Source organism: Cervus canadensis, chromosome 13 (genome assembly GCF_019320065.1).
Source record: "Cervus canadensis isolate Bull #8, Minnesota chromosome 13, ASM1932006v1, whole genome shotgun sequence".
In the NCBI taxonomy this organism is placed as follows: Eukaryota; Metazoa; Chordata; class Mammalia; order Artiodactyla; family Cervidae; genus Cervus; species Cervus canadensis.
The window spans coordinates 74,874,511-74,889,632 of NC_057398.1; the positions used below are offsets into that span (position 1 = coordinate 74,874,511).

The window sequence follows — 15,122 nt, forward strand, 5'->3', positions numbered from 1 at the left end:
TCTTCAGGGACTGGCATTTGGATGAAACCAACTGTGGGTGAAGCCATTTCAGAAACTATGGAAGTCTCTCAGGTGCCACCAAGCTTTTCCTCCTCCCAGCCAACATGCTAGGGTTTTCCACGTATCAGGCTATCTTTGGCCGCTGATCAGCTTCAGTGGGTAACCTCATTATGGATCCCTCCTTGTAGTTATCCTCAGTTTTAGCAAATGAGATAGGACGAAAGGAGAGCTTAGGAAGTGGGCTTTCCTCTCTCCAGTGCCCCCCCCGCCCAACTATATCTCTTGCTGTCCACTCTTGCCAATCACCGACACTTGAATTGGGATCTTCATCATATCTGCCTACTGTGTCTTAGGCATAGTACTATTTTCACGTATACTATCTGTTTGTACCTCATGCCAGTTCCGTGAGGGTGGTATCACTACCCCCATTTAGGTAAGAAAAATGAATCTCAAGGTCATAGCTAGTAAGTGATGGGAGGAAGTAATCTGACTTTGAAGATTCTAGGACTTTCTATACCTACCGCACTATTTCCTGGCAGTACCAAACTTACACGTTTAACCCCATGTGACCACTCCCTCCTTAAAACACTCACTTCAAGATCCCACACTCTCCTGAATATCTTCCGACCTCACTGGTCGCCCTTTCTCAGCCTACTCTGCATTTCTCTCTCCACTGTTGTCTCCAGGTGAATGTAGTAAGGGCTCGCCTGCATTCCGGTTTCCTTTCTCTCTATTTTCTCTCCCTAGATGAAATTTTAACTGTTTCCATGACTTTAAATACCAATGAGGCATTGATGATTCTCCCAATTTTTTATTTAAATCTCTAGGACTGCCTAATGTACTTTGAATTCATGTATTCAACCACATGCTTGTCATTTCTACCCAAGAACTCACAGACATCCTAAACTTAACATGTTCAAAATTGAGCCTATAACCACTCCCCTAAGACTGTTTATAACCTGTTCCATGTTTCCGATCTCAGTAAAAGGTACCCACCACTTACTCAGTGGCTTGAGCCTAAAACTTAGGAGTCATCTTCCATTCCCTCTCTCTGATCTAATCTGATTAGTGGGTACTGTTGATCTGTCTCCAAAAGTATATCCTAATCCATCTACTTCTCTATCTCCACTGTCTCCACCCTAGCCCAGGCCACTGTGGTAGTCTCTCAGCTAGACTACCACAAACTCACTGCTTCTGAGAACCAAGAATTCTTATAGGCCACAAAACTTAAATAAGGCTGCTTACAATGACATGACTTTAATATTTGTTCCAGAAATTTCTTGCCCGGGAAGATAAGGCTGCAAACCAGTAAATAACTTCATTATTTGCTTCAGGAACTTGCTAAAAATCAATTTATCTGAACAATAGACTGCTCAGACAGCCCCCTTCTCAGGACAAGAGTTTATTTAACCTGGCAAACCACTAGCTTATCAAACAACTGTTTATTTTTAAAGACTCTCCCCTTGCTGTGTGCTCCAATCCTGAACTGTTATCTTGCAAAATTTGCCCAGTCCCAGTCAGATCTCCTTATTAAAGGATCAGTCTTAAACCAGACCTCAAACCCTATAAATATCTCTTTACCTGGAAAGTGCCTCTCCAAACTCTGTCCTTCCCAGAGTGGCTCCTTTTCATTCTCTGTCTCAACACAAATGTCCCTTCCTCCATCTTTCCTCCTCCCCTACCTACAATCATCTCCTACCCCCATCTCCCACCTTTATTCCTTTAGACCCCATTTGCCTCCTTCATATCACAAGTGATGCTTATTTTATTGGTTTTATGTTTTCTTGTGCTTTTCTGTCTACCCTTAGACTGTAGGCTCTGTGAGAAAAGAAACTTGTCTGCTGTACTTTTCATTTAATTTCCAGAGCCTACAGGAGATGCTTAAAAAATATTTTCTGAAGGAGTATAAATATTCCTTATTTATGGAGAAGTCATAAAAGGATTAGAGTCACAGATTGGTGTGAATTACTCTCCTCACGGTTACAGGAGCAGGGCCGGGAGAGACGCTCTAGGAGAGGAAGTGAGCTGAGAGCACACGGAAAGCCCTGTCTCACTGCTTTGCCTGCAGCCCTTCCTGCTTCCGGCCGACCACCGCGACCTCCGGAGCGCCATTTTCCCTGTGAAGCCTCGAGGCGGGAGCTTGTGTCTTGGGGGTCAGGGTAGGCCCAGGCTAGCAGAGCTAGTTTGGGTACCAGCTGTTCCTCCCGCTGACCAAGGAAGTGCTTCTTTAGATCCCTATAGTCAGACACTGGAGTCAGGAGTAAGTCAGGAGTGCCCCCGTGGTGCACGGGTGGGCTTCAGCTTTCACGGCAGGCACTCCCTTCCAGCTGACGCTGGTGGGCCTCTACTTGGTTCTATCTGAATTCTTCCAGAAAGTCATCCTCACTCTTAATTACTGTGGAAGCTAATCAAGAAGATAACAAGTGGATTCATAGAATGTTTCATTTGCCTATCAGAATCTGAGAATATAAGGTCTGGAAGGAATCAGCCTTCTAGAACCATCTCCTCCAGCTCCTCTCTCTGTGCACAGAAAGGAGAGGTATCTTGCCCAACTCTGGTACCTTATATGCATAATCTCCTTTAATCTCTCAACAGGTCTGTGAAGATGGGAACAGTTCCATTTTACAGATGAGGAAAATAATAGAGAGGGGAAGGGAAGTTTCCAAGACCGCATAGTGAAGGGGCAAGAGGTGACATTTGAATCCAGGTTTCTGGCCCTCAAATCCAGGCTTTTTCTTCTATACTACCCTGCTCCACTTCCCATGGGGTCCTTAGACTCCCCATATAAACTAACACTTGAGTATTATTTAACAGCCTAGATTCTAGCTTAGACCCCAGAAGTACAAACAACTCTTTGCTTCTTATGTGCAAGTCAACCTCCTGTCAGCCAACAGGAGGACTTTCTCCCATATAAGGGTAGACCCATATCACTCTCAACCCATATCACTATCTCTTGACACACATGCATGCATGCGAAGACGTGACCCCACTCAGTGCATGTGCTCTTGAATGTGCTAATGCTATGACTGGGGTCCTTTTTATACACACACGCACGCACACATACACTCGTGTGTGCTTCTGAAACTTCATTGCTCCATTCTTCATGTGTGTAGCTACTATGGGGAATCATACAGGGGGAAAAGGGCTGGTGTAGTCACTCTCACCTCCTGAACTAGCACACATTTACTCTGTAAGTCTAATCACTAGTAATCCTAAAAGTTAGGGATAAAAACCAAGTCGCTTGTCTCAGTGATCAGCTGGAATGGGTGCACTGCCAAGACAGCCACCTCCCTCTGAGAGGGCACCTGCCAGACACACAAACACACAAACTTGCACACGCGGCACATATGCACAATGGCTGTTTTTTTTCTTTTCTCTTTCTATTCTTTCCTATCCTTTCCCATAGAGGGGGGGTCACTGGGCCCCACCTCGAAAGGCACTTGCTTGAGGGACAGAGGGACAGAGGTGAAGAGGGTGTTCACTTCCTAGAAGCCAGGATGATTCAGAAAAGCAGCCTCCTCCTTGGATCCCCACCCCCACCACCTGGCTTGCCCTGCCCCACCCCCACCACCTAACTTTTTTTCCGCTCTTTCCTGTCTTGAGGAGACCTAGATCCTCATCCTGGGAGGGACTGGCAACAATTAACAAAGGCACCATGGAGTAAAGACAATTAACAATCCAGAAAAGAGGGGAAAGAGAGGCTTTGTTCTGGTCTCCATGGCAACGGCTGGGGGGCAGCGGGAGGAGGGAGGAGGAGGAGAAGGGCCATCCAGAGAGGCTGAGACTTTCACTTTCCTTTCAACCCTCCCCTCTCCCGCCCTCTTGGGTTTCTGCCAGGGAGACTGAGGGGCTTTGGAAAGGAACAGGGCTGGGACGGCCCTTCTTGGCAGGCCAGAGATCTGACGGGATGACTGAGGCTCATGCCCCAGCTGAGGACTCGCTGAGGAGAGGAGGCCAGAGCCACAACCTTGGGCCTGGAGCAAAGGCATCCTCCCTTCCTCTGCCTTCTCTGAAGGGCTTATCTTGTGCTGAGAACAGTACCCGAAGTCTCTGCCCCAGCTCGTGGCCAAGAGGAGCTTGGATGGCCTGTGCTTCCTTCTTCATCAGAACACAGTGGGAAGTGGGGGTGAGGGGCAGGACCCGCTGCCACAACTTGCAGGGCCCACTGCAAAATGATACATGGTGCCTTTGTTTCAGATGATTAAGAATTCAAGATGGTGACAGCAGAGCGTTCAGTCAAGCCCAGGGCCCTTCTGAGTGCAAGGCCCTGCGCAGCCACACAGGCTGAAGGCCCAGGAAGCTGTCCCTGTCAGAAGGCTGCCTGGAAATTGAATTAGGTGATCTGTGGGTCAGGGCTTTCGCCTTTCCAGGAGGAGGATGTTCTGGTCTTTTCTCACTGCACGCAGTTCTGAGCTCCACCTCAGAGAGAAACCAAGAACAGAACACTCATTCCTAAGAGTGAGGTGTTCCGGTGCCCAGCTCTCCCTGGCTTTCCTGCTTGGAAAAGGCAGAAGAAAATGACTTACAAGTGCCAAAACCTGGCTGGTGATCATGCTGTGGGTTTGCAGAGAATTAGAAGGCACCTTCGATCTCGCAAGGTGTTTGTAGCCAGAGCAGAAATGTCTTGGCAGCAGAAGCCAGGCACACCAGCCCAGCCTCGTGGGTGGGCCTCTCTGTTAGCCACCGAACAGGGCTGCCAGGACGTTTCTTGCTCCCAGCAGCCGTAAAGTCATGAGAGAAAATGGGTCACAGACTGCAGAACCTTATCCTTCTGGGACTCAGCTTTACTGCCCTGTGGGTCCAAGAGAAATGAAGAATATTAATCAGAAATCCAAAAAACTTCAGCTCCACCAAGGGCCCCAAACTAGGCAAACGGTTGAAGAATCTGCTCTCTGCTTTTATCTCTTTGCCTAGAGGGTATCCTCCCAGGAACAACTTGTAGGGATGCTGTTATGGGCCCTTCCCCCAAATTCATATATCCTAACCCCTAATACTTCAGAATGTGACTATATTTGGAGACATGGTCTTTACAGAGGCAATTAAATTAAAATGGAGTAATTAGGGTGAGCTCTAATCCAACAGAACTGTTGTCTTTATCAGAAGGGAACATTTACCTGCAGACACACATGGAGGAAAGACACCAGGGGAAGATGGCTGTCTCCAACCAGGAGAGAGGGCTGAGATGGATTCTTCCTTTGTGCCCTCAGAAGGAACCCACCCTGCCAACACTTTGATTGTGGACTTCTAGGCTAGGCTGTTTAAGCCACCCAGTTTGTGGTACTTTGTTAGAGCAGCTCTAGCAAATTGCTCCAGATGCTATGTAATGCTGTGGATGCTAATTACTATGTTGGGAGGTCTGCACAACCTTGAGACTGCCCAGACTCAAAGGAATGAGTCTACATGAGGGGAAGGGTTTTGCCCTTGCAGTGCAGCCTTATTTTAACTTGAAACAAAATTGATCTATTACTTTCTTCCCTCAGAGCCTAGTCTTTTAAATTTTTTATTTCTTTTGGTATTGGTTTAACACGTTTTATTGTTCTAATCCCTTTAGTCTTTTATTTTTGTGGGTTTAATGATTTTACTTATCTCAGTCATTTTTTAATCCCGTTTTTTTTTTCTTCTAGCTATTTTATACTATGTCTTTTATCTCATCTTATCTTCTAGATTTTTTATTATATTTTTATTTTCTATCTGTTATTTCTAACCCTTTGCCTTATCATGTCTTTGTTCCATCTTTTAATTTCTTTTTAGCTTATTTTTTAAATTTATTTTTAGTTCATATTGTCACTTTGCCTGTTGCCTTTTTTTTTAACTACTCTTACTATCTTTTTATTTCTTCTTAGTTTACTTTATCTTTCTATTGACTGTTGTATTATCTTCCATATTTTACTGTTTTTTATTTTCTCAGCTTATTAAATGCTGGATCTGAAAACATAACCCCCAGGGGAGAGCTGGGAGGCTAACCCAGCCCCCAAGCTGAGGCTGGAGGCTCTACCTCCTTGAGCTGATCCCTCTCAGCAACTCCCCAAAGATGTCCAGTTTGCTCCAAGGCTGGCCTCTCCTGTCTGTAAGAATTAATCTGTGTACTATAGAAGAACTTGGGATAAAATCCTCCCAGGAACATACCAAGTTTGCTTATAGTAATAGCACATTAAAACTGCTGGAAGAGCCTAATTTTCTCATATCATATGCCATCAGACTGCTCCATGTGCAGTGTGTCATCCAACACTTGACATCACTAGGTGTTAGACCAGAGTTATAAAAAAAGCCCACATTATTTTTAAAGATGGCTATGGTGGGTAGGAAATTTTGCTTTGTGAAGGAATTTCAGCATACTTTCTCCTGTTTAAATTTGACAAGAAATCAAATATTCTGGATCCTTGCAACAAAAGTCCTTGGGAAGAGGCACAGTGGAGGGTCTTCTGAAATACTTACATCCTAGTTGCCTCTCATTCATTCATGTATTTGATAAATATTGAGAACCTACTATGTGCATGAATTATGCTAGGCAATGACAACAAAGTGAAGAGCAAAAAGAGCTAGGCTCCTTGTTGTCATAAGTTTATAATCTAATAAGAGGATCTTTATCTATGACTAATCTGATTTGCCCTCCTTCCATGCAAGCTTACAGAAGGTTTTTGTGACAGAGACTGCTAGTTGTCCCACAACATGTTTTTCTCTTCTAGAGTAATACAAGTTTTAGCTGAAAAACTGACTACCAATCAACTATTTCCTAGCCTCTCTTGAAGCTAAACATGGCCATGTGCCTAGGTTCTACCCTATGGGACGTAAGCAGAAGTGATAATACAGCTTCCTGGTTCTGCCCTGTAACACCTACACAAAGTATTAATAATGCATGCAACTCCCTGGTTATGTTTTTAACAAGAAAGGATGTACTCTGTCCATTCTTTCTCCCTTTTCCTGGCTAGAATGTGCATATAGTGGCAGGAATTGTATTAGGTGTTTCAGGCCATGATTTGGGGCATTAAAAAAGAATACTCTGATACTACAGAGCCCCCATGAAGCTCTATACAACTTAGTTTTGAACAATTACAGGAGACACTAATAAACTGATAATGTTGGGTAAGCCACTGTGACATTGGCCTTTGTTATAGCAGCTGAATCAGTTCTCTTTAGCATGTACATCTCCCCCCAAACTTTCCCTTCTCTTGAGGTGAGCCCAGAATGATGTTCTTCTGAGCAGTTTCAGAGAAGAGTTAGATATATCCCTGCTGGGTTGCTCCTGTAGGTTAGAAAGAGAACCTTTCCTTGTCACCAGGTGCATGAAGGTGGATGAGCTGCTGCATTTTATGATTATACAAGCCTCCTGGCTGCATCTTCTTCTCTTGAATCTGGAAAAGTAAGCTAGGTCTTTGCTCTTGTTCCCACTTTTAAAATCTTTTTCATGACAAAATGATTTATGCAAACAGAAGAACCTCTTCTGTTAAAAACAATTTTTGATTAGAGGAATCTACATCAATGACTATACTGATCCCACCCCTCCAACCAGCAATGTGATTCCTCTCCAGATTTTCTACTGTTGGCTTAGAAGTCCAAGTTGGCCCTTAAAATGTTTACTTTTGTGCTCCCTAATCACGTTTTCAGTTACTTCCTCAGCTGTTGGAACTCCCTGCCATCAGCCCGCCTCTCTGCAGACAGAGGCTTCTGTGAAAGCCTGCAGATTCTTCCACCACTGAAAGTTCAGTAGAATCCTAACACTGTGAATTTAGTCTTGCCTCTACTCAATCAGATGACAATAACCCCTTATAATTGTTTGCTTGAGCTACTGTAACAAGATGCCATAGACTGGGTGGCCTAAACAACAGAAATTCACTTCTCACGGTTTTGGAGACTGGAAGTCCAACATCTAGGTGCCAGATGATTGAATTCCTGATGAAAACTCTCTCCCTGGCTTGAAAGCTGTTGAATTCTTCCTCTATCTGAACTTGGTGAAGAGAGAGAACTCTCATCTCTTCTTATAAGAACACTAATTCCCATCATGGGGGCCCTACCCTCATGATCTCATCTATTCTAGACCTAATTACCTTCCAAAGGTCTCCTATCAAGATGCCATCACACTGAGCAGTTAGGGCTTCACCTTGGATTCGGGGAAGACACAAACATTCAGTCCATATACCCCTCATGCCCACTCTCGTCTGTCTTCAGCCCTTACAATAAACAAATTGAGTCATAATCCTGCATAATTCTAAACCAACAAAGGATAATAGTTACAGCCTTCCAAAACATTCCTTGAAGTTGCCTCCTGATAGGTCGTTCTCTATAGATAAGTATCTAAGGTAGCTCTCCCAACACAGAACTGGACAGGGTTCTCAGTAAAAACTCTTACTACTTTTTTTTTCCCTTCCAGTATTATTGAGATACAATTGACATACAGCCCTTATACATTTAAGATGTACAGCATGATGATTTGGCTTACATATGTCATGAAATGATTGCCACAAAGTTTAGTGAACATCCAACATCTCCTTTAGATACAAAATTAAAAAAACAGAAAAATATATATATTTTTTCTTGTGATGAGAGCTTTTAGGGTTTACTCTTAATAATTTCATATGTCACATACAGCAATTCTGGATGCATTTATCATGCTGTACACTACATCCATCCTATTTATTGATCTTATAAGTGAAAGTTCATACCTTTTGACTACTTTCATTCTGTTCTCCCTCCAGCTACCCCTGCCTTTGTGTGTGTATGTGTGCTTAGTCGCTCAGTTGTGTCCGACTCTTGAGACCTCCTGTAGACTGTAGCCCGCCAGGCTCCTCTGTCCATGGGATTCTCCAGGCAAGAACTCTGGAGTGGATTGCCATTTCCTTCTCCAGGGGATCTTTCCCACCCAGGGATCGAACCCAGATCTCCTGCATTGCAGGCAGACTCTTTACTGACTGAGCTACAAGGGAAGCCTTGGTAACCACAAATCTGACCTCTTTTCATATGAATTTGCTTACTTTAAAACATTTTTTTTTATTGGAGTACAGTTGATTTACAATGTTATCTTAGATGTACAGCAAAGTACTCATATACATATATTCACTGTTTTTTTAGATTATTTTCTCATATAGGCCATTAAAGAATATTTGGTCAAGTTCCCTGTGCTATGATACCTCCGTTCATGGGATTTTTTTAGGCAAGAATGCTGGAGTGGGTTGCCATTTTCTCCTCCAGGGGATGGTTCTTCCCCAGGGGTGGAGCATGCAGATTCTCAGTCTCCTGCACTGCAGGCAGATTCCTTACTACTGAGCCATCAAGGAAGTTCCCGTACAGTATGTTCTTATTAGTTTTCTGTTTTATATATAGTAGTGTGCATATGTGCGTGCATGCGAAGTCACTTCAGTCGTGTGCAACTCTTTGCGACCCTATGGACTATAGCCCATCCGGCTCCTCTGTCCGTGAGATTCTCCAGGCAAGAATACTGGAGTGGGTTGCCACGCCCTCCTCCAGGGGATCTTCCTGACCCAGGGATCGAACCTACATCTCCCGAGTCTCCTGCATTGGCATGCAGGTTCTTTACGACTAGTGGCACCTGGGAGCCCAGTAATGTACATATGTCAATGTCAATCTCTCAGTGCATTCTCTGCCCCTGTTTTTTTTTTTTTTTTGAAGTTTAATTAACCTTCAGTACTATGTTAGTTCCTGTGAAACACATAATGATTTAACATTTCAAATGTACATTTCAAAATGATCACCACAACAAGTCTAGTTATGATATGTCACTATACAAAGATAGGATATAGCTATGCAACATATTCCCCACACTGTACATAGCAATCTATATATATGCATGTGTGTGTGATTATTTTAAGTTGCTAATCTCTTAAATTCAAATGCATTTCAACAACTCTGTATTTTTACCCCTCCCACACTCATCACATTTAATGTTTTTGACATCACTTTTTATATCTTTTTGTTTTGTGTATCCCTTAATTACTTATTGCTGATTTTACTGCATTTGTCTTTTAACTCTCCTACTAGCTTTATACATGGCTGATTTACTCCATTTACTGTATATTAACCTTTACCAATGAGATGTTCCATTTGTAAGTTTTATGTTTCTTGAACACTCCCTTCTGGCCTGCAGAATTTCTGCTAAAAGGTCACCTGATAGTCACCCTTGTATGTAACTTGTTGCTTTTCTCTTGCCACATTTAATATTCTCTTTTATCTTTTTTTTTTTCACTTTAATTATGGTGTGTCTTGGTGTGGTCCTCTGATGCTATTTGAGACACTGTGTGTCTTCCTAGACCTGGATATCTGTTTCTTTTCCTGAATTAGGGAAGTTCAGCTATTATGTCTTCAGATATGCTCTCTGAGCCTTTCTCTCTCTCTTCTCTTGCTGGGATCCCTGTAATGTGAATGTAAATTTGCATGATGTTGTTCCAGAGGTGTCTTAAACTCTCCTCATTTCTTTTTATTCTTTTTTCTTTTTTGTCTTCAGCTTCAATGATTTCCACTATTGTGTCTTCCAGCTTGTTGATATGTTCCTCTGTATCATTTAATCTACTGTTGATTCCTTCCAGTGTATTTTAAAAAAATATTTGTTTGTTTATTTACTTGGTTGCATCGGGTCTTAGCTGTGGCATGCAGGATGAGCTCAATAGTTGAGGTGCAGGCTTAGATGCCCTCTGGCATGTGGGATCTTTGTTCCCAGACCAGGGATGGAACCTCTGTCCCTTGCACTGGAAGGCAGACTCTTAACCATGGGACCACCAGGGAAGTCTTGTATTTTTAATTTCATTTGTTGTATTCTTCATCTCTGTTTGGTTCTTTTTATATTTTCTAACTGTTAAAAACTTCTAACTTCTCACTCTGTTCATCTTCATCCATTCTCTCCCAAGTTCTTTGAACATCTTTGTGATCATTACCTCAAACTGTCTATTGAGTAGATTGCTATTTCCACTATACTTAGTTCTTCTTCTGGGGTTTTATCTTGTTCTTTCATTTGGAAAATATTCCTCTGTCACCTCTAATTTGCTATTTTTATTTCTATGTATCTGGTAGGTTGGTTACATTTCTCAGCTTTGGAGAAATGGCCTTTTGAAGATCCTACGTGTCCCAGCAGTGCTCTCCCTTATGGTCACCAGAGCTGTATGTCCTAGGGGTACCCCGTGTTTGTGCTGCATAGGTCTTCCTGTGGTGTCTGGCTGACTACTATGGGCCATTTGATAAGCATGGCTGGACCCTAGTCTTGTTGGTTGCCAAGGCCTGTTTTGTGCAGAGCCTGCAGGCCACTGTTTGGCAGGGCCAGGTCACGGGGCTGTTAGCTGCAGGGCCTTGAAGGGCCCTGGGGCTGGTGCTGGCCCACTGGTGCATAGAGCTGGGCTCTGCAGTAGAAGGTTGTGAGTGCTGAGGGTCCCAGATCTAGTGTCAATCTGCTGGTAGGCAGGGCCAGTTCCTGACCTGGCTGACTGCAGGGTCTGGGGTGTTGGCCTGCTGGTGAGTGGGGCTGGAGTCTACAGTCTGGAGTTGGTGCTGGCCTGCTTGTGGGTGGGCTGCATCCTGGTTTGGGAAGCTGCAGAGCTGTCGCAGTCCTAGGGCTGGTTTCTGCTGCTGATGGGTAGAGCCAGGGTCCATGGGACCCCAGGGCTGGTGGCTCTCCACTGAAGAGTAAGGCTGGGTCCGGGGGGTCTCTGGCTGTAGGACCTGAGGGTCCCAGGACTAGAGCCAGTGCACTGGCATTTGGGGCTGGCCGGCCCTGGGGCCGTCTCAGTGCTGCTGCAGGCTCAGGGGTCTTTCGGTGTTAGGTCTGTTGTAGGTGGGGCTGTGAGTCTGCCCAGGCATTTGCATGACCTAAAACATCCCAGGACTGGGGCCCATAGGGTGGTGGGCAGGGCTGAATCCCAGCCCTAGTAGGCTAGAGGGAGGATCCCAAAGTGGCACTTATAAGAGCCAGTGTCCTCATGGTGGAATGAACTCCCCAAAATGGCTATTGCCAGTGTCTTTGTCCTCAGGTTGAGCTCCAGTTTCCTCCTGCCTCTCCAGGAGGCTTTGCAAGATCAGCAGGTGTGTCTGATCAGTTCCTTTCACTCACTGCTTCTGCCCTGGGTCCCAGAGCAGGTGAGATTTTGTGTGTGCCCTTTAAGAGTGAAGTTTTCCTTTTCCACAGTCCCCTGGCTCTCCCCCAAAACGAGTCCCATTGACCTTTAATACCAAACATTCTGGGGGCTCATCCTCCTGGTTCAGGAAACCCCAAGACTGGAGAGCCTGATGTGGGGCTCAGATCACTCACTCCTCAGGGGGAACCTCTGCAATTATGATCATCCTCCTGTATGTGACCCTGAGGTATGGGTCTTGATGATACCACATCTCTGCCCCCCTACCCATCATGTTGTGGTTCTTCTTTATCTCTTTAGTTGCAGAAGCTGTTTTCTGCTAGTCCTCCACTTCTTCTCATCAATTGTTTCTCTTTAAATAGTGGTAATTTTGGTGTACCCGTGGGAGGAGGTGAGCTCAAGGTCTTTCTATGCCACCATCTTGGCCCTAAACTCCTATTTTGTTTTATTTTAGGATGTAATAGTATAATACTATAAAGAGGAGATTTATAAAATAATTTCATTTCTAAGAATTAGGTTCTATGTGACAAATAAGACAAAAGTGAATTGGCCATTTCATTCTCAATGTCACTAAGTTTCCAAATCCTTAAAATTATAGTCAGTCTGTGAGGGTATCTGTGGGAGTAAGTCTCCAAGATGGATTCCCAATGATCCCCATCTCTAGGCCTGCATGCCCTTGTCCTATTGTAATTCCTTTCCATTGAGTGTGAGCTGAGCTGGACTTAGTGACTCATTTCTGATGGTCAGATTAAGGAAGAAGTGACAATATATAATTTGGAGATCATGTCATAACAGACTGGCATTTGGATCATTCACTCTGAGAGAAGTCACTTACCATGTCAAGCAGCATTTTGGAAAGGCCCATGTGGTAAGGAACCAAGCCTCTTACCAGCAGGCATGTGAGGGAACTTAGAAGCCAACCCTTCAGCCCAGTCAAGTCTTCAGAGACTTATAGCTCTGGCTGATAACTTCCGAAGAGATCTCCTAAGAGAATCTGAGCCAGAATCACTCAGCTAAGCACACCTGGATTCCTAAAATTCAGAAACTGTGTGAGGTAATACTGTTTAGTATTTTGAGATGCAAAGTTTGGGGGTGATTTTTTGTGCAGCAATAGGTAAGGAGATAATAAGATGTCAATACTAGTAAGATAATGCCACAGCTTCTACATATATTTACCTTCTCTGGAGGGGATCAGCCACCTGCAAAAAAGGAAGTCAGAATGTAAATGAGAATCTGAGAGAATATTTATCCTCTGAAAAGCATAATTGAATCATCTGCTTCAATCATGATTGAATACATAATTTTTATTCTCCCAAACCTCCTGTCATGACTAGACACAAAATTAGGTAATTAATTGATGACTGCTTATTGAGATTTGCATTGCTTTCTATTTGCCTTATTTAAAACAAATATTTAGTGTATTCACAAAGCTTCTTCTGAAGCAAAGAAGAGTTATTTTGCCTGGTGAATCCTTTTAGTCTTGTCTGGGCTTCCAGTTGGCTAGGTACTAAGGGGTCCTATAGACTAGAGACTTAACTCCAAGGGTCATGGCAAAACATCTGAAGTTCATTACCAGGACTATGATGGCACAGGAAGGGAATGTGGAAGGTGCATACAGGACCCTAAACAGAATCCTTACCATGGATGGGCTCATTGAGGATATAAATCAATGGCAGTATTAGGAGAAGCCTTGCTATAAGAGATAGAAAGTGATGAAACTTGACAGTGAATCTACAACATGGGAATGGCTCACAAGATTAACTTCTTGATGTGAAAGAATCGGGCAGATCCATGGCAGAGCTCCTGAGGCCTTTGGATAGGAGGCCAAGTATGAAAACCCTTATTCATTTGACTCCACCTCTTTTCTTTCTCTAACCCCCTTCTATATCTTTCTTAAAATAAACTCAATTACATATATTTGTTCAGTTGCTCAGTCATGTTCGACGCTTTGCAACCCCATGGACTGCAGCTCGCCCGGCTTCCCTGTCCTTCACCATCTCCGGGAGCTTGATCAAACTCATGTCCATTGAGTTGGTGATGCCATCCAACCATCTCATCCTCAGTCATCCTCTTTTCCTCCTGCCTTTGTGTCTTGTCTGAAGTCTTTACTGACCAACCCCAACCTCCACCCTTATGTTCATATAAGCCATCCGTGGCACCCTGAGAACACCTCTGTTATGGCATTTGGCAATGTATTGTAATTGTCTGATTACTTGTTATCTGCATCATTAGGCTGGGAGATTTTTGAACCTAGAGATGGACTTATTCAACTTTGTTCTTAGAACAGAACAGTCTCTAACTTATAGTACAAGATCAACAAATATATTTTACATGAATGAGTAAGAATATATATATACATATATATATATATATTTGATTTTTACTTACAAGGAGTGATATGTTTATTCTAAAAATTTCTTTCTTTATGGCTGCACTGGGTCTTTGTTGCTGCGTGCGGGCTTTCTCTAGTTGTGGCACAGAGGCTCCTCACTGCAGTGGCGTCTGTTGTTGCAGAGCATGGGCTCTAGGCACACCGGCTCAGTCATAGTGGTGCGTGGGCTTAGTTGCCCCTCAGCATGTGGAATCTTCCAGGACCAGGGATCAAACCTGTGTCCTTTGCTTTGGGAGGCAGATTCTTAACCACTAGACCACCAGGGAAGTCCTGAATAAGAATATATTAATGGGGATTTCCCTGGTGATCCAGTGGTTAAGACTTCACCTTCCAAGCAAGGCAGGATCCAAGGCAGGATCCCTGGTTGAAGAACTAGGATCCCACACACCTTGCAGCCAAAAACTAAAGCAATATTATAATAAATTCAACAAAGGCTTTAAAAATTTTAAAAAGAATATATTAATGAAGGAATGAATAAGCAAATGAATAAATGAGTTGGCCTTGGAAGAAAACTAAGTGGCCTGAGGAAAATTACTACCCCCTCAAATTTCTGTTCACCAATAAAATTGAAGGGGCTGGACAAGTTTATGACTAAAATCCCTTTCCATTCAGACATCTTATGATTGAAGATGGGAGTGGGAACTTATGCTCTTCTAGGA

General features: G+C 43.7%; 1 pseudogene; it reads left to right on the forward strand.

The window, feature by feature from the left end:
* The first annotated feature begins 13,618 nt into the window (after positions 1-13,618).
* LOC122451775 lies at positions 13,619-13,878 on the forward strand (annotated as a pseudogene).
* The last annotated feature ends 1,244 nt before the right edge of the window (positions 13,879-15,122 follow it).